This window comes from Tiliqua scincoides, chromosome 6 (assembly GCF_035046505.1).
Source record: "Tiliqua scincoides isolate rTilSci1 chromosome 6, rTilSci1.hap2, whole genome shotgun sequence".
NCBI lineage: Eukaryota > Metazoa > Chordata > Lepidosauria > Squamata > Scincidae > Tiliqua > Tiliqua scincoides.
Window position 1 is genome coordinate 42,233,087 of NC_089826.1, and position 20,198 is coordinate 42,253,284.

Below are 20,198 nucleotides of genomic sequence, written 5' to 3' on the forward strand. Positions count from 1 at the left end.
GAATTAAAACAGTGCTATCCACCTGAGGAGCTTAAGTGAGAAAACCTTTCAACAAATAACAAATAAAATTACTTACATAATAGAAACATCCCATTCCTTAACACTTCTAATACAGTTCCTTGTACAAAAATCAGTATTCTGTATTTCTTTTTCCAGTAATCCTGCAAGGAACCTAGATTCCTAGAAGCTGGAACATTTTCAATTTTAGAACAATAGTACACCCTAGTGGTAAAAGGATGCATTGAAGTATTTCAGAGTTTGCAAATACTCCTCTGAATTTTCTTATATGCTTTTAAAGTTCTTATATACTATACCCTGGAGTAATCTTTTTTGATCTACTCTGGGATTGGGAGAGAAGAACCTCATTCATTTTAAGATTAGCTTTAAGGAACCTATTGTATCATGAATTTCAATCATAAGAGCATAAGAAGAGCCTTGCTGGATCAGGCCAAACACCCATCTAGTCCAGCTTCCAGTATCTCACAGTGGCCCACCAAATGCTTCAGGGAGCACACAAGACAGCAAGACACAACCTGCTTCCTGGTGCCCTCCCCTGCACCTGGCATTCTGAGGTAGCCTACTTCTAAAGTCAGGAGCTTGCACATACCTATCATGATTTGTAACCCATGATGAAGTTTACCTCCAGAAATTTGTCCAATTCCCTCTTAAAGGCATCTAGGCCAGATTCCATCACCACTTCCTGTGGCAAGGAGTTCTACAGACTAATTATACGCTGGGTAAAGATTTATTTTCTTTTGTCTGTACTCTCTCCCAACACTCAATTTTAGCGGATGTTCCCTGATTTTGGTGTTATGTGAGAGGGAAAAGAGCAGCTCTCTATCCACCCCCTGCATAATTTTGTATGTCTCAATCATTTCCCCCCTCAGGCACCTCTTTTCTAGACTGAAGAGCCCCAAATGTTGTAGCCTTTACTTGTAAGGGAGGTGCTCCAGCCCAGTAATCATTTTGGTTGCTCTCTTCTGCACTTTTTTCCATTTCCACGATATCCTTTTTGAGATGTGGGATCTTAAAAGGTTATTGATAGTACCGTTGTGATATATGCCCCAAGCCTATATGAATTTACAGGCTGGATAGGGCAGGGATAGGCCCTGATGTCTTGGCCTGAGTGCATGCAGTGTAGCCCTGTTGTATCATGGGATTGGCTGATGCAACAGGGCATAGTATGGATGATGCAATAGCCTGCAATACCATGTCACAAGACTATGACTCATAGTGTCACCAGACCATAGCCCACTTCCCATTGGCCAGTGCCAGTATATATTTGGGCCTGTATGAGGTGCTGTGTGGGAAATGTTAAGTGGAGTGTCTGTGGGAAGCTATGTTAGTGGAGTTGGTGATTGGAGATTGTGGCAAGTTTTATCTTTGCGGTGCTGCTTCAGCACTGTACATACTGTGTGAAAGGATCAGACATCAGTGAAAGGATGTCTGGTGCTGGTGCACTGCTGTGTTTGTGCATCATTTTTCCAGGAGTAACTGCCTGACCTTGGGTCTCTGGAGCAGCGGTGCTTCTGCATACTCAGTTCAAATATGGCAATGACTGGAGAAAAGAAACTAGGGAAGATGGGAATGAATTAACATTTTTGTTCTATATGAATTCAAGAGAGTGGCTTCCATCAGGATAGCTACTGCAATACCTTAAACAAACAAATGGGTCAATTATTTCTTGTTCTGGTATCTTCTGGTTTCATTTCCATGCATGGTATAGTGGTTCAGGATGGTGTAGTGGTTTAGAAGTTGAACTGAGGCTGCAATCCTAACCTCACTTTCCTGGGAGTAAGTCCCATTGTACACAATAGAACTTACTTCTGAGTAGACCTGCTTAGGATTGTGCCCTTAGACTTGGAAGATCCATGTTCACTCAGTCATGAAGCTTCCTGGGTGACCCTGAGTCAGTCACTATCTTTCACCTACTTCACAGGGTTTTTGTGAGGACATAAGAATAGCCCCGCTGGATCAGGCCATAGGCCCTTCTAGTCCAGCTTCCTGTATCTCACAGTGGCCCCCCAAATGCCCCAGGGAGCACACAAGACAACAAGAGACCTGCATCCTGGTGCCCTCCCTTGCATCTGGCATACTGACATAGCCCATTTCTAAAATCAGGAGGTTGCACATACACTTCATGGCTTGTAACCTGTAATGAATTTTTCCTCCAGAAACTTGTCCAATCCCTTTTTCAAGGCATCTAGGCCAGATGCCATCGCCACACCCTGTGGCATTGAGTTCCACAGACCAACCACACACTGAGTAAAGAAATATTTTCTTTTGTCTGCCCTAACTTTCCCAACACTCAGTTTTAGTGGATGTCGCCTTGTTCTGCTGTTGTGTGAGAGGGAAAAGAGCACCTCTCTATCCACTCTATCCTTCCCATGCATAATAATAAGGACAAAGGGCCTAATCCTATCCAACATTCCAGCACTGATGCAGCCACAGCAAAGGGGCATGTGCTGCATCCTGCGTTGGGGCAACAGTCACAGAGGCCTCCTCAAGATAAGGGAATGTTTGTTCCCTTTCCTTGGGGCTGCATTGTGGCTGCCCCAGCACTGGAAAGTTGGATAGGATTGGATCCAAAAGGAGGGGAGGAACCATGTGCATCATCCTCAGCTCCTTGGTGGAAGGGCAGTATAAAAATGTGAAAAATAGGTAGTATATTCTTAACTACAAAACACCAAACTCATATCCTTTTGCAATTCAGTTTGAACTGACCCTGCACTTCTCTTGACTCACAAATGTACCAGGTGAGGGAGTTTCACCCCCTCTTGCTTCTCCCACAGAGGAAGTTCCACATCATTTGGTTTGGAGAATTACATTTTTTGAGATATTGAGGCATAAAGAGACATGGAGGCTCAAAATGGCTGTCGCCAGGGGGGTTTATTTCTTCAATGCATGCGGGAGGGGGAGGGGGTAAGGACTTCTGCTACCTCAGGGATCTCCCTGTGAATGAGCTTGCATAGAGGCTCTTTGGAGGCACCTGGGCACAAGTTCCTGGATGCATCAGCCAGAGTGTGCAAGTGTGCCTAAGGGGCAACAATCCAGGTGAGGGCTAGTTCCAGGTGTCAGGGAGCCACCTACCAGCCCTACTGGGGGAGGGCTATGGGACTCTTTGTTCACCCTCCCCTGTGTTTGCCTCTTGATCTCTTCCAGTGGCCTCTCCCTCAGGCCTTCATCTCTCTCTCTCTCTCCACTCCTCTTCCTCTTGCGCGCTCTCTCTCTCTCTCTCTTTTCTGCCCCCTCTGCACCAGGCTCCTCCATTCCGCCTTGCTTCTGCCTTAGAAGTGTCTTGTTCCACTGTGGCCTCCAGTCTCATCTTCTTCCTTGAGTCACCCATCTCAGTCCAATTCTCTTTCCCTCGTCATTTTGTCTTCCATCTCACCTGTATTGACATCTTCCCCCCCACCCGCCCACTTAGCCTTTCCCTCATCCCTTTACACTTCTCAGCACCTTGCCTAACCCTCAATTGGCAAAACCATGGCTAGCTGTGATGCTGGCCAAATCTCATGAGTCTTTGTCACCTGGCAATACGGTCATCACCAGGAGAAGAATCTGGAAGCCCCATCCAGCGGCTTTTGTAGCACTTTATTTACTGAGGGCCTGGCAACCACCCAGGTTTTCACATTTTCACCCAGGTACACATTTTCTTGTGTCACTGTGGGCAGGATTTCATTTCTTTATATTACTTAAATACTGCTACAAACAGTTCTCTTCTTTGCCAAAAAGGGGGAACCCCTCCAGCATCCTCTGAAACCATTTGTTGTCCCACGTCCCTTCTTTTGTCTGAGCTACACAGCTCTTGAGATTTTCATCGAGATTTATCACATTTTGGAGAACAGCTGGTGTGTCATTTATCCTGTTCTGCCGGGCATATATGATGAAACTTTGGAGAGGTTCGCATTACTGGGCTCAACAAAACTGGGCCAAAGCATCCTCTGAGCACCTGGTGGCCAGACTTCAAAATAAGCTTGCAGAACACAAGAGCATTTGCACTCATTCTAACAAGTCAGAGTAATGACAGATGAGCCCTTGAAATGACTTTGTGCATGTGAGTTATTTATATTTGATTGTTTTATGGCCAGCAGTTCTGTTATACAGCCCCTGCTCTTCTGACTGCATAATACACTTGGTGTCCCCTCTACTTCAAATAAATAAACAAAATGGAGCCAATGCCATATCAAGAAAATAGAGACAATAATTTATTATGTCAGGAATTCATGATTAAAGGGGCAGTCAGTTTAGTAATGGAAAGTGTAGAATGTCCCCCAATTTCCCCCAAGTGACACAGAGATCAGAGCACCTCGATACAAAGCAGACATGTTTCTGGAGCTGGGGTGAGGGGAAAGCCATTATCCACTAAATAGGCATAGAATTTGTAGGCTTGCAAGCGAGCCCCGCAACTCATCAAAACATATATACCAAACTTTTCGGGACTGGTATCTATTTTGCCATCCTCCAACATGACAGAAGAAGCCAATAGCAGAAAAAGAAGTTGTCATGGAACTGGGAAAGAGGAAGCTTGAAGCAGAAGCAAAGGAAGAACTTTGATTTCTGTGTCAAAACACCTTTCAAATAGTACATAGAAATTGAGGTGTATGAATTATACAAATTTCTCTTGATGGATGGAACCAAATACCAACTATTCTAGACAACTAAACCTACAGCCCAATTCCATCTAACCACCCCCACCAATGTAACTGTGGCACTGGAGCACATGCTGCATCCTGCAGAGGGGGCAATCCCAGAGGTCTCCTTCAGGTAAGGGAACATTTGTTCCCTTGCTAGGGAGCAGCCTCCACTGCTGCAATGGGTCTACTCGAACCTAAACCACTAATTTTACTGGCACAAACCCGAATGAGCCCAGGAAGGTGGATCAAGGCTGGGAAGGGGAAAAGGATACCAGCTGTACCGCTGCTGCTGATACCACCACCTTCCTGGCCTTGATTCCACCCCTTCCTGCCCCAGTCTCCACCCCGTTCCTCCCCTTGCTCACTTCATTCTACCCAGCTGGCACTTAACTGGCAGCTGAATGAGGCACTTAGCTGGCACTTGTTTACCTCAACTGGCTATTGAGGAAAACAGAAGCTGGAATAGGGGACTACATAAACAGGAATTTCATACTACAGGCAGGGCCTCTTTATCTGAGGTCCATGGATGCCGAACCGCTGGATTCCCCCACTGAACACATTCCAGATGCAATGAGCCTCTTCAAGGCTCAGAATGCCACCTGCAGCCTTTTCCTGGCAACTCTATTTCTGGATTATTCCTTCTATTGTATAGCACAGGGGTTTCCAAACCCCGGCCTGGGGGCCAGATGCGGCCCGCAGCAAGCCTCTTTCTGGCCCGTGGCCAACCTCTTGTCCCCTGAAAGCCTCTGGCCCACTCAACTGAACATGACCAGAGCTGTGCTCTGATTGTGTCTGGAGGGTGTTCTAAAGGCCAGAGAGGTTAAATGAATGAGCCCATTCATTCATTTATTCACTTATCTAAGTTCCATCTCTAATTTATTTATTTAAATATTACATTTAAATTTTTTTTCCAGCCCTCCACACCACACCAGATATTTGATGCGGCCCTCTGGCCAAAAAGTTTGAAGACCCCTGGTACAGCAGACTGAATTATGGTAATGTGCATGGACCACCCCTTGGGTAATTAGCATGTCTTCAGTCCCTGAGAGTGAGGCACTGAAAAATGAGATGAAAGGCATAAATCACAGTGTATGGGCAGGGACTGGTGTGTTGGCTGGAAAGTCAGCAGAGGCTGGGAGCTTGAACTTCTCCTCCTCCTCATCAAGATCTCTTATCAGAAACTGTCAGACACCTTTGACTAGAAGTCCCACCCATCAATCATCAACCAGAAAATCAATCAACAGCTGAGGAGAGTTTGCATCCCTTTCCTAAGACCTCCACCACAACCATCAGATGCTCTGTTGGGTGACTGCCAAAGAACATTGGCTGTGCCAAAGAACTCTGGCTGTTTGTCAAATGTTCAATGGAAAACTCTATGCTTTTGTTCTTGGTGCCTTTCGTCTTTCTCTGTTTTTCAAAAAATTTTGGCTTGTACATATTTATGCAATCTGCCCAGGAACTTTAGAGATTTTAATCAATATAAATGAATGTTTTGTAAGACTGCAATCAGAAAATGATTTTTCCTGTGTGCGGCTGAAAAAGACAATGGATAAGTGCTGAATGGCTGGGCTAAACCAAACTGTGTCTATATAGAACTAATGCACAAATTTTAGACTGCAAAACTGCTCAGATATAACAAATTTAATAGACACATGTAGGGCGCAATCCTGACACCTTGGGAGTCGGCTAGGCTGGCGCGAAGAGGTGCGTCGGCCTAGGGAGGCTGGAACAAGCCTCCACATCGATGGAGGCACCAAGGCTTGCGTCTGCCCGGCTGGGCCAATGCAAGGCTCTGAGGTGGGGGGGGCAGAGAGGAGGCAGGAGGGAGGCGTTCCTGGGCAGAGGGAGGGCGGGCAGTGGGCAGCCCTAGGGACGGGTAGGTGGGGAGCAGGAGGCGGGACTGGGATCCAGCAATCATGCCCAACCCCCATTCCCGGGGAGATTGGAGCAACTTCAAGCCGCTCCGCTCTCCTAGGACTTGTGCCCCTTCAAGAGGTCCAAGGAGACCCATAGGGGAAAGGGCGCCTTTCCCAGAGGTAAGGGGAAAGTTTTCGCTTGCCTCTGGCTGAACCATTTTTGGCCCCTATCCTGCGCTGGATACAGCGCAAGCCTCTTGGCTTGCGCCTGTACACACAAAAATAATATCCCCTCAACTTTTGTAAGATTCAAGTATGCCTTCCCACACTGTCCTCCCACTCTGGTGTGGGTACTCAAGGCAACTAACATAAAATATACACAATAAAACAATATAATGCAGTGGTTCCCAAACTCTCTGGGAGAGTTTGCGTGGGTGGAGGGGAGGTAGCAAGGGTAGGGGGAAGGCTACGATCTGGTAAGTGCACCCAAGCCCCTGCAGCCCCCCTGGTGATCGCGCTGCTGCCTCCTTCCTGCCTCCAGGCTGCTCCAGACCCTTAAGGGGGCAAAGGCCAGGGCTCACAGGCTGGGGCATCACGACGCCCCAGTTTGAAAAGCCCTGCGCTAGGGGAACTGGAAGCAGGGCATTTCTCCTTAAGGGGAGGGGCCCTGCTCCGATGGCAGCGACAGTGCTGCAGCAATTGTAGCAATGCTGCTGCCAAGGGGTTTTTTTTACTTACCTGGGTAGCTGAACTGGATTCCTGCAGGGTCCTTGAGGCTCATAGCCCCCTCTGGTCTCCTCCACAGCTTGTTGACAAAGCCTTTATCTTCTATCTAAAGCTACTTCTGATTTTCCCTGAAAACGGGAAGTCGCTTTAGCGCCCAGTCCTAACCAACTTTCCAGTGCTGGTGTAGCCGCAATGCAGCCATGACGAAAAGGAACAAACATTCCCTTACCTGGAGGAGGCCTCTGTGACTGCCCCCCTATTGCAGGATGCAGCGCATGCCCTGTTGGCATGACTGCATCTGCACTGGAAAATTGGATAGAATTTGGCCCTTAGATAGGAGATAAGCACTTTCTAAACAAACTTGGAGGAGTTCAGAGAGTGCTGCAAGCTTCCAGGACCTTGCAGGAGGCCAGTGCTGTCCCCCAGGTAAGTAAAAAAGCCCCTTGACTGTGGCAGGCAGTACTGTCACTGTCCTCCTTCCTGCCCTCACAAACACCTGATTCCCAACTCCCTTGTAAGAGTTTGTGAACCCCTGATATAATAGAACATAGATGATATGAGTACCCATTCCCAGCATTCTCAATCATTATTTTGAGCAACATTATTTACTCTACCCATCTTATTCCAGCAAGCCCTGTTAGCCCACTTTTCAAGATAAGGCTGCACAATATAGAGTACTGTACTGCATAAACAGTGCTGACTTTAGGTCGATTGGGCCCCATGTCGGGGTGGGTGTGGGGCTGCACTATAGCAGAGAGTTGGCAGCTGCTATGGCAGCTGCAACTGGTATTTCACATGGAGGTAAACCTCCACGTAGAGGCTGGCTTAGTGAGTGGAGGTCTCATAGGGCCCTCTCGCCCACCACAGTGTCCAGTTAGCCCAAAATCAGGCCACAAACACATGGAGACAAGTTGTTCAAAGGCAGTTGGGGGAGGGTTAAAATAATGCCCAAGGAAAAGCAGAAACACATGGAAGCTATAAAAGGCCTTGCTTTAATTTAGCCCGAAGCTTGCACCTGGTGGTCACAACCAGCAGTCACGGGTCAGCACGGGCTCCAACAGTCTCTGATGGGCCAGAGGCTCATTGGAGATTGGCGGCTCCTTGTGGGTTGGCTTGGGGGTCCCCAAGGGTCACAAATGGCCCATGGGCTGGGATTTGTCCACCCCTGCTCTAAATGATGTAGTCAAGGAGGACTGACATACACCACCTCTTGGCTTTATTCTCTTCTCCTTTCATCCCTCTTACAAACTGTTACCGTTGTCCTGTTCTTCAACCTGTGGGTTGGGATCCCAATGGGCAATTTTTCACAGCCTTTGTGAGAAGGGGTTAGGATCCAGTCCAATCCTGGTACTGCCTTATAGAAACTGAGTTCCAGAATCTAGAAGAGCTGGCTGGCAGCTGCAGGATCATGCACCACTTGCCTCTCGGGGAGCTGGTGAAGGAGCACACCATCAGCTCTTGCACTCCTGCAGCTGCCGCCTGGCTTTATTGTGCCGCCCAAGGCCCCATTCACCCTTGGGCTGCCCGAGATCATGCTGGAGCTTGTGTGAAGAAATGGGTGCACCCTGGAAGTGATTGGTGCACAGGCATGACCCAGAAGGGGTGGGGCCATCCCATGTCTGAACTGAGTGTCGTGCCCCCTAAGGAAAACTCTGCCCTCCTGTCCATTTTGTGTGTATGGGTTCTGGGTAAAACAATTCATTGTGTCAGACAGGAAACCTAGATATGTTGGCATGTAAAGCTGGTACTTCGGGTAGCAACTTTTATACTGGCAGTCAAACATGGCTGACTAGGTGAGGAGTTAGAGAAGACAGTAGTCTCCACTTCTCCAAGCAGGTGTCACCATGACATGATCAACTTTATGATATGATGAAACTAAGGTGACCTCAGTTTGAGCACAGGGATGCTCAGGGGTGTTTCTGCCAGCTCTGCCACAAGGTGGCGGGCACGTGAAGGACAGGAGACAGCAGAAGTGATGTCTGAGTGGTGGCTGGGAAGAGAAGGCAAGTTCACCAGTTAACTTGCAGAGTGAGGGGCGAGGAAGTGGTCTGAAGCAGGCGACTATCCATAGCCTGAAGCTGGTGGACATCAACCAGCTGACCTGGTGGAAGCTGGCAGATATGTGCGGACAGAAGCTGGTGGCCATCTGCTTTGGGAAGCCATGTGTGGATATGTCGCCTGAGTTGCAACGATATAGGTGGATGTTAGCAGATGAAAACTGGTGGAAGTCTGCCCACTGAAGCCTGCTGGGGGAAGCTGTTGGATATCTGTGGATTGAAACTGGGGAGTGTGTGTGTGCTAATGGAGGGTGAAAGGGAGTGAATGGTGGTTGGTTTGATGCTCCATAGCATTGCCAACTTTGTGTGATTGTGTGTGTGTGGCAGCAAATGTGGTTGAGGTGAATGGAGCTTTGCTTTGCCCTTGGAAGCGAATGGAGGTTGGCTTCCGGGCACTTCATTGTGGATAGAATGGATGAAAGGAATAACTGGTGGATATTCGCGGGTGGAAGGTGGTGGAAGTTGGCAAGCAGAAGCCAGGAATAATGCTGGCAGGCAGAAGCCGGTGGATGTGTCTGTCTAATGCTTGTGGATAATCATGGCCCCTCCCCTCACCCTGCTTTTCTCTGTCTTCCTTCCAGGATTGTTAGAGGTTTGCTGATCAAAAGTACTCAGATTTCCTGCTTGCTGTGCCTGTCTCATCTGGCCCATTGATGACAAAGGTCCTCTGGTTTTCCATATGTCCTCTCTGGTCCTTCAGTGTCCTGGAAAGATTAAAATATGCAAAGCAATGCTGGAGTTGTAAAACTGTTTGCTGGCTTTTTGAAGTGCTTTGGGTATTGACCACCCTCAGAAGCACAGTTTCTGGCCCTGACTGAAAGATCCAAGCCCTTCTTAATGGTTTACAGGACAAAGAGATACACAAGGCAGGCATTCTATCCATCAGTCATCAGAAAAAGTGCAAGCATTTCACCACGAACATGTGTGTCTCATCTCCTTCAGAGTTCAAACACTTCTAACAAGCCGGGGAACTCTGGAACCAGCGTTCTTCAAGAAGATATACCCATAAAATACACAATCCTGAAGCTAGGAAAGTGAGATAAATGTTGTCAGGGCAACCAACAGGGTCACTCTATACTTGTTGTTTGCCTAGAGTGATGGTTCCCAACTTGTGGTCCAAGTCTGCGAGACCCTGAGAAGTGGTCTATGAGATCTCGGGGGGAAAAAATTGGCTTTGATCACTTCCAGTGCACTTCCCCACGGACCACCAGAGAGGGCAGAGAATGGACTGCCTGCAGGCGCACCCAGCAACAAAGCAACAACCCACAAATCTACTCTGTAAATTATAAATCTCTAATAAATCTCTAATTATTACAAATTTAACAGTGTTTTTTGTGTGAAAGGGGTGGGGGAGGGTTGCATGTGGTCCGTGCCAATTCCAATTTTTGCCTCTGGTCCACAGGCTCCTAAAGGTTGGGAATCACTGGCCTCTAGGTTCCTAAGATGGCACTTGCAGCTTATTTTTGTAACACAGGCCAAAAGAACCCAAATTATCACAACATGAGAGCAAAAATCAGTAATTTCCCTGACACTGACATCACAATATCATCACTGTTACATCACATCAGGCCTCCCACTCCTCTCTTGGCCAGCCACAGACTTCATTTACTTTCTCAGAGAACAGCAAAGAGTGGACATTATCCCATGGCATGGCCTTGGTCAGCTGTGGCTGACGGGAATCCATTGCTGCTCAAAACTCTTGCCGCTGCACTTCCCAGGACTGCTACTTTCTTGGTTCCTGTTCAGCCAGGTGTGGCATTTGCTGCTATCTCTGTGGTATCACACACTTGAAGATGAGCCACACTGGGATTTTCTTCCTTCTCCTTGCCCAAGGCCTAGAAGGTTTTGTTCTTGGATGCAATTCAAGTCTCTAGCAACTTGATCACTGCAGAAATGCTTTCTGTTGTTGGGCGAAACATAGAAAAGATTAACCTTCTACTTTCTAGCTAGTTTTAGATTATTCCAAGAGATTGATTGTGCTGGGGGAGGGGGTGATAGATGTCTCTTAGGAACAAAGAATGAATAACAGTGTCCTCTGGAGCTATTCCTGACTTGGGGCAGGTGCAAGAGAAACTTTTTACACAACAAAAAGAGACACGCATAGTGCATGTAAAAATCACAGGAAAATGAAAAATGCACCAAAGTGCGTCAAAAAATACATTTCCCTAATGGGCAGAAACAGTCAGTAAGGGTGCAATCCTAACCCACTTTCCAGCACTGACATAAGGGCAATACAGCTCCTTGGTAAGGAAACAAACATTCCCTTACTTTGAGGATATCTCCATGAGTGCCCTCCAACTGCAGGATGCAGCACATGTCCCATTGGCACAACTATGCCAGTGCAGGAAAATGGGTTAGGATTTGGGCCTAAGTCTTGTACAAATATGGGGTTGCCATGTTTCATATCAAAAAATGCTGGCACTTCAACAGAATGCCTTTGAGCATGAGCAAATCCCTTTTTGCCCTGTGCAGAATATTTGCACGTGAATACCTGAGGCGAAAGTGCTGCTGACCAGGTGCTGCATGCATTTCACTTCTGAAAGGAGGCAGGCTTCAGGAAAATCAATTTAAGGACAGGATGTCTTTGAACATGTGCAGAGTTTTTCCCTCCCAAAATATGCCAGCATTTTACATTTTTTACAAACGCAACTTTTAAAACGTAAATCGGTTTATGGGGCAGACTAGGGCAGCAGAGACTTATGCCCCAATCCTGAGGTGCCTAGCACCACCAAAACAAATGGAACAAGTTAGGTGCTTTCTGCCTGTCGCAAAAGGCAGCATGGTGGAGTGTGAAGCCTGGCTACCACTACAAGTGGCAAGCAGTTGGCTCTGTGTACCAGTGGACTCTTCTCCCCAGCAAGATGTCTTCTCCAGTGGCCTTTGCCAGTGTCTGTTTCCTGCAGGGGCACAACTACCATTTTGCTTTTTTTTTTTTCAAAGCAAAGGAAGCTGGCAGCGCCACCGTATTCTCTAGCTTTTTTTTTAAAAAAAAAAAGGAGGGGCAGCTGTTCAGAGTGGTGTGCGACTGCTCCCAGTGTCTTTGAGGGAGGGAGGTGCCCCCCAGCAACCACTTGAAGCATTTGCATGCCGTACTGAATGGCCATTCCATTTTTTTCAAAGTGAAAGAAGATAGCAATGCTATTGGCATCTTTAGCCTTAAAAAAAAAAGTGAAAAAATGGGCAATGGGGGAGGCACTGAGGAAGGTGGTGGCACACTTGTCCCCCTTGACCTCCTGTCGCCCGGGCCCAGTCCCAGTGACACAGGGCTCCTCAGGAGTAGGGCTTGAGATCCCATGAGATCTCAGATCAGTCACACGGCTGGAAAGGGTGGGGCTGGCTGGTGACTTCATAAGGAGCCTGGTTGCCATAGGGAGAGGTCGCTTCTCCTTAGGCTCCTGCTTATGGAGGACAGCACAGGGAAGTAAAAGCAACCCCTCGCCCATCCCATGGCCTTGAGAAGCCCTGACCAGGGGTGCCTGGTCCATAGCTCTGGGGGGGGGGGGCAACTCCTGGCCGTCTTGGAGGGTGCAGAAACCCAGTCATTTCTGCAGATCTCCCAGCCCCTCTTGATGGGGAGCCCCCCCAGCCATTTCAAGGGTCTGCCACCTTCACCAAGCTAACCATTGAGGCCCCCCAGCGGTGGGGCAGCCCACAGTCAACTCCAGGAGAAGGTTTCACCCCTCTGCCGTGACAGTTTGCAACAGACTACCATTGGGACAACCCAATCAGGCATCCCCAGCCCCCCAAGCTGCCTTGAAGGGCTGCCGTTTTCTCTGCAGGCACCCACCTTCCGGAGGCAAGAATTTTCCTTTTCCGCACCGAACAGTCATAGCAGCAAAGAGCCTTCCCTTTCCGAATCAGCTTGGTGTTATGCAGGATTGAAAGAGACCACTAACACCAAACTGAGTTTAAGGCTTTCATTAGGAGGAACCTGAACCAAATAAAAACAACCTTGTTCCAAATTTCCCCAATTGAGAGGACCTGAGGCAGGCACTAGGCAGGCAGAAGACAGCAGGACTTGAGGCAAAAGGCTGGATGATCATTCCCTGGTTCTCAGAGGCTCTCCCAGGGGCTCCTTGCTGCAGCTCTCTCCTCAGCTCCTTCTGTAGCTTGGTCTTTCCCAGCTTGCTCCTTGCAGCTCCTTCTTTAGCTTGGTCTCTCCCAGCTCACTGCTTGCAGCTCCTTCTCTCCCAAGCTTCCCTGGTGGTCCATCCACTCTTTGTTTGTGCAGCCCCTTTTATAGGCCTCTGCACATAGCAGCCTCTACCTTCCCTCTACTGGTACTGCAGCCACCTCTCCTGCAGCAGTTTTCCCTCTGGTCCTCCTCAGACAAACTCAGATTGAGCCCAAGTTCTGCACATATCATTGGTGTATCCAGGGTGACATCTGGAATAAGGCAGGATCTGGCCATAAAGACAAGAAGCCATAAGAAGCTCAAGATCTTTCTTTCCTCCAGACATCAGTGGTGGGAGGTGGGTCTTCCAGTTCCTGGCCTGACCATATCATTGGGAGAGTGCAGGCCATTTCATGAACTCCTTGCTGCTAGCTCTACCAGACGGAGGCCTATCATTTTCAATGCTGTCTTCCTGCTGTCCTTTCAGCAGCCCATTTAAGATGCTGCTCCTTGCCACAGGATGTAGTCATAGCATCTGGCTTTCAAAGTAGACTATCTCAGAATGCCAGGTGCAAGGAAGTGGCAGCAGGACGCAGGTATCTTGTCGTCTTGAATTCTCCCTGACACTGGTGATCCTGTTACCAAAAGGGCTGTTTTGTTTTAGGGGAATTATTACAGTGCCCTCATTGGAACTGCAAGATCGCAGGCTGGATAACAAGATGGCGTAATGCAGAGAGATTCCCTTTAGTTCAAAGAGGAGACTGAGAGAAAGATAACTTTCAGTAAAAGATTATATTTTTATTACAAAGCACACAGGTAAACATAATGCACATGAAAAATGATGAGTCTTGGTCCTAGTACTTGCATCTAGTGTACCTAGCTTATGGTGGTTGCATGTAGAGTGTGTTTGGTGCATCCGAGAAGATTAGAAAAAGGGGAAGGATTTTAGGGAAGGATCTTAGGGGTCCCTGGTCTGCATAACCCAGTTGCTAACTAAAGATGGGGAGAGAAGGGGAGAAAAGGAGGGGAAAGAAAGAAGGGAAAGAGTTCCAGAACACAAAATAGTTACCTGTCCTGAGGAGCAGATGGATGGGGGGGGAGTGAGTCTTGGGAGGAGGACCTCTGCCTTAGAAGGGCAGCCAGAGAGAGAGGGCATGTGGCTGGAGCCCTCTCTTAAAAGGGTTTTTGCTTACCTGGATGCTGATCTGGATGACCCAGATGTGCCCCAGAGCTGATCTGGATGCGCTTGCTCACTACACACAGTGGGGCACTTGGAGCATGCAAAACACAGAATGATCAGGAAATCAGCTATCAGCCATGGCTGGCCTCCTGGGGGGGGGTTAGCTTGCTTTCTGTTGCCCCTGTGGGGAATTTGGAGTCAGGATGTCCCTTATCAGAATATCAATGTGTCTAATGGCTGGCTTCCCAGCTGGGAGAAAACCAGGAAGGCTGGTTCAAATCTGCATACGGTACTTAAGCAGTGATTAAGTTACAACAATAAAACAATAGGAGACATTTAGACAATGATTTACTCTTCCAGACTCCTTGACTCCTTGGAAGGGGATGTTGTCACCATGAGCTTGTGACTTTACCAGGGTTTTTGGAAATTGGGCCTGTGTGAGAAGTTTGCCTGTAACATACCCATATATAAAACCACAACTAAGGAAAAAGGGGGCTTTTCACGTAACAGGATTCCCCACCTTGGGGCCGAGATCACGTGCGTGGCCTCATGGCCCCACACCAAATCAAACTAAGTAGGCAAAACACATTAAGACAAGATTATAATACACCACCACCAACAACAACAAAATATCTTGTGCTGAGAAATCATGTATGCTTATAACACAGCTTATTAGTATCCTGCACTGTGTCTAGGGGCGGTACAACACTGCTTTTCTCCAGCATCAGGGTGGCGAAGTTGTTGCCTTCCTTGAAGGGGTGGCGTCTGGCACAGCTTGAACTCCAGAATTGCATGGATCTCGTTCCATAACTTGGACCTGTCCATCTGGAGCGAATGCCATGGCTTGCTGTCACCTTGTGGCCTTGCTGTCTGCTGAGAGAGTCCACAGGCCGAGTGAGGAGTCAGATTGTTCTGACAGCCATGCTGCTTCCAAGACAAAGTACAGTCCAACACAGCACGAGTCCAGCTTGTCTTGCAGTCCACGCCAGGGTTTCCAGGGGTGCGAGGTCGCTCAACTTGTGCCCACCAACAGGATGCTTGAGGTGTCTTTCTGCACTGGCATTCCTTTCCCCGCCTAGATACTAAAGATATCACTGCACAAAATAATGCTGAAACATACATGATTTCTGAGTGAAACAAGAGTGAAACATTTTAAAAAACTTAAAAAAAACACAACTCTGTCTTGCTTGGAGGTCAGTCAGTTTTAGCTCTTAAGTTCATGGAGAAATGTTTCTTAATGCAAAACCATTTTATCTGCTCACTGCATTTTCAGGTTGTGCCTTCCTTGGATCAGGACACATGAGGTACACTTGTTGGGGTTACATTTACATGAAGACAGGGTACATGAATAAAGTATAGAGGTGATATACATAGACTTTAGAATTTATTATCACCCAATTTGTGCTTCATTGCCAGATTAGCATTGGATAGCCAATTTTTCTATAAACTGGACTTGACTGAGAGTCAGGATGGCTGATAAACATTCTGAGTCTCGCACTGTCCATCAGTTAAAGTGTCTGTTGTGGGTGACATACAACAGGCAAAATGGGGTGTTATTTTCTATAATATTGGTTTTGGCTGAGCATCTGGATTTGTTGTGCCAGCCCTGAGAGTTGCTTATACTTTTTCCTCTGCCAACATTCTCGTATAAGCAGAATTAAGAAAATACAAAATAAAAGTTGGACAATCATAGTAATCACAAACATAATGGTGAAGGCCCAACATTAAGAGATTGTTTGCTGGGGGACTGTATCCTTTGAAGATGTCCATCATTCGTGGGACATAACGTGTTGTTTAGCTACCTTAGGGTTATTCTGCATGCTCCCTCCATCTTTGGTGGTGGTAGGTGTGTGTGTGAAAAGAAAACACATGGGATTAGAGTACTCTTACATGTTTAAAAAGAACAGATAGAAGAAAAATCATGGTACCAAAAATGATACTGAGCACAAAGATAATAAAAGAGAGTGTTGCAACAATATCAGGCCTGTAACAAAAAGAAAGTCTACAACCATGTGCTTCATTTAGCCTGGTATGGACTTTACTATAAGTAAAACAAAGAAAAACAAGGACAGACAAGGACAAAAGCGCTTCTTTCATACTACACACACATACAACAAACTTATAGAGCATTATAGTAAATGTATGTGGATAAACAGAGAATATAAATAAACAAAATAAATTGTCATGAGAATCCTTCTACTATAAAAGGAAATACTTCATTAGTATCAAGAACACAGATATAGGCTCATTGCTTAGCTCCTGTAAAGGAAGTTGAGATTAAGTAAATTTGTCCTCTGGAGGACATGTCCTCATGCTTTTACTTTGTCCTTACTTGCTGTTGAAAAAAAAAGGTTAAAACAAAAGATAGCCATTGCTAAGTTAGGTATTAGAGACTTTTCTTTGTTTGCTACTACTTTGCACTCTGTGCATGCTCTGAGGCACAAAGGTTAGGAAGGTTCCTCTTGCTTTCTTTTCCTTAGGAACAATGCTTCTTGCATTTAGTTGCTGGAACAAAAAAAAGGGTTAAAACAAAAGATTGCTACTAGTTTGCACTCTGTGCATGCTCTGAGGCACCAAGATTAGGAGGGTTCCTCCTGCTTTTCTTTTCCTTCATTCAAACTTCTGTTGCTGGCTACAGTGGCAGGGAGTTCCAAAGGCCAGTATGATCTATTTGATATTTAGTATCAAAGAAACAAAAAATGTTATTAAGACCTTTTAATAGGTTTTAAAATGCATTTTACACACACACATGGTTCAGTCTTTGTTCCAACACGATAATGTCTTCTTTGGGGTGGAAATCTTCCACTCCCTATGGTTCTTTTATCCCTAATTCTAGGCTTGAAAGTTATTTCTCCTGCTTTAGCTTCTTGGCTGATAAAAGAGATGCCTGAAGAATGCTCTCTTCCTGCTTTAGCAGCCATGTGTCCATATGGACTTCTGCCTACTGGAGCTTCTCTTCTACACTTTCCAATGGCTGCAGCTTTCTGCCTGTTCAAAACATCAGAAAAATCTTGTCCTAAAAGAAATGATGTGGGCGTGTCTGAATGTACAGCCACAATACGTGTACCTTTCCAACCTTTAAATTCTAGCTGCACTTTTGCTTTAGGTACAGAGATCTCTGGACTTTCATAAGGTTTTACCCTATATGTTTCTCCAGGTAAAATCTGACATTCTTTCACTAAATTTCTATGAATTGAGGTCATTCTGGCCCCAGAATCTATGTGTCCTTGTATCTTTTTCCCATTGACAGTCAAATAAACTTGATGTTTGCTGGGGGGGGGGGGGCTTTGAGGGGCAAGAAACATACATCATACTGTTTCTGAGGCAGATGGCTCTACCTGTTGAACTGCTGCTACAGGCTCAGGAGCTTTGGGACTGTATTTTGTGGCTAATTCTGCTAACTCTTGCAGAGTAGCTGTGTCCCATAACTCTTTAGGGACTGCTCTCTCTGCTAGTATTTCTCTTAAGAGAGCTTTAGCTTCCTCTAGTTCCTTTTCAGGGGAGTTGCTTCTTCCTCTGCCCTGATTCTGACTGTAAAATGGATTGAAATTCTGGTTCCCATTTCTCTCCCAATTTTGACTATTGTTACCAAATGGGGAGTGAGGGCCATAATTAGAGAAGGTTACTGCCTGGATTGGTCCCTCTTGGATAAAGGGATTAACTGGGCACTGTGTCTCTCCTTCCCATTGAGGGTTAAATAGAGACTCAGCCATTGGGTCCCTTTAGGGAGAAGGGCGGGATATAAATAAAGTTTATTATTATTATTTATTATTATTGAATCAGAGGGCAAGGTTTGCTCTGATTCAAAGATTTCTTCAGCTCCACTCCCATAGACTGCAGCAATGGCTGCTTTATAGGAATTCAAAGCTTCTTTTAATTGTTGTACAGTGGTGCCTCGCAAGACGAATGCCTCGCACACCAAAAACTCGCAAGACGAAAGCGTTTTTGCGATTTTTGCTGGTGACTTGCAAGTCGAATTTTCTATCTTGCTTCGCAAGACAAATTTTTAAAATTAAAAAGTTGAAGTTTTGTGCTTGAATTTTTTGAAATCCTCTGTACAGTATGTATGCCTTTAAAGAGCACTTAATAAACCAAATTTGACTTTGTTCTGACTTTTTTTGCCCATAGGAATGCATTAATTAAATTTCAATGCATTCCTATGGGAAACCGCGCTTCGCAAGATGAAATTTTCGCAATACGAAACGACTTGCGGAACGAATTAATTTCGTCTTGTGAGGCACCACTGTATTTGCTTCTGGCAACTCACGTGGCTTACAGACTGTTTGTTTTGTTGGGCCTGGGCCATGAGTTTTAACACTAAGTTTCTGGTCTGTTCTAGATCCTCCTTTAGCTTTCTATTCTCTTGTTTATATTTATGAACCTCTGCATATTCTTCTGCTACCTTTCTCCTTTCTGTGGTGTAAATGGCATGTTCATTTGTGTAATGTTGTAATTGCCTAGTCAGATCACTTATCCTAGCCTCTTTGTCTGCTTCCTGCCTGGCTTTGTCTCCTGCAAGCTCAATAAGCTGTAGCTGTAATTTCTCCTCTTGCAGCTTCTGATCTCTCCTGAATCCTTCTATCTGGGCATCTTTCCTTTCTAGCTGTAGCTGTAGTTCCTTATGGCACTCAGCAATCTGGGCATTTTTTTCTCTAACGATCTCTTGATCTCTTTTAAATTCTGCTATCTGGGCATCTTTCTTCTCTTTTTCTTTATTCCACTGATCCTGTTTTCCATCAAACTCCTTCTTTAAGATTTTCTTTAAGGAGGTCTTTAAGGTCTTAAGAGGTCTTTAAGGAGGACCTCTGCCTTGGAAGGGCAGCCAGAGAGAGAGAGAACATGTGGCTGGAGCCCTCTCTTAAAAGGGTTTTTGCTTACCTGGATGCTGATCTGGATGACCCAGATGTGCCCCAGAGCTGATCTGGATGCGCTTGCTCACTACACACAGTGGGGCACTTGGAGCATGCAAAACACAGAATGATCAGGAAATCAGCTATCAGCCATGGCTGGCCTCCGGGGGGGGGGGGTAGCTTGCTTTCTGTTGCCCCTGTGGGGAATTTGGAGTCAGGATGTCCCTTATCAGCATATCAATGTGTCTAATGGCTGGCTTCCCAGCTGGGAGAAAACCAGGAAGGCTGGTTCAAATCTGCATACGGTACTTAAGCAGTGATTAAGTTACAACAATAAAACAATAGGAGACATTTAGACAATGATTTACTTTTCCAGACTCCTTGACTCCTTGGAAGGAGATGTTGTCACCATGAGCTTGTGACTTTACCAGGGTTTTTGGAAATTGGGCCTGTGTGAGAAGTTTTGCCTGTAACATACCCATATATAAAACCACAACTAAGGAAAAAGGGGGCTTTAACAATCCTGGCGCCTGTACTGCCAGAGGCCAGGACTGCAGGGTGCCAACCCCTATTGAGTGCTGTCCCTCTGCCATCCAGGGGTCTTCAAAGAGCCAGGGAAATTGTGCACAACTTCCCCAACCCTTCTGAGGCCTCCGGAAGGGTGAAGATAGCTCCTTCTGGTTTTTGGCCGAAAACCAAGGTGTCACACCACCTTTCTTGTCCCCCTGCCATTGCACTGGACTTTGGAGGGCTAGGGAATCATTCGTGACATCCCCAG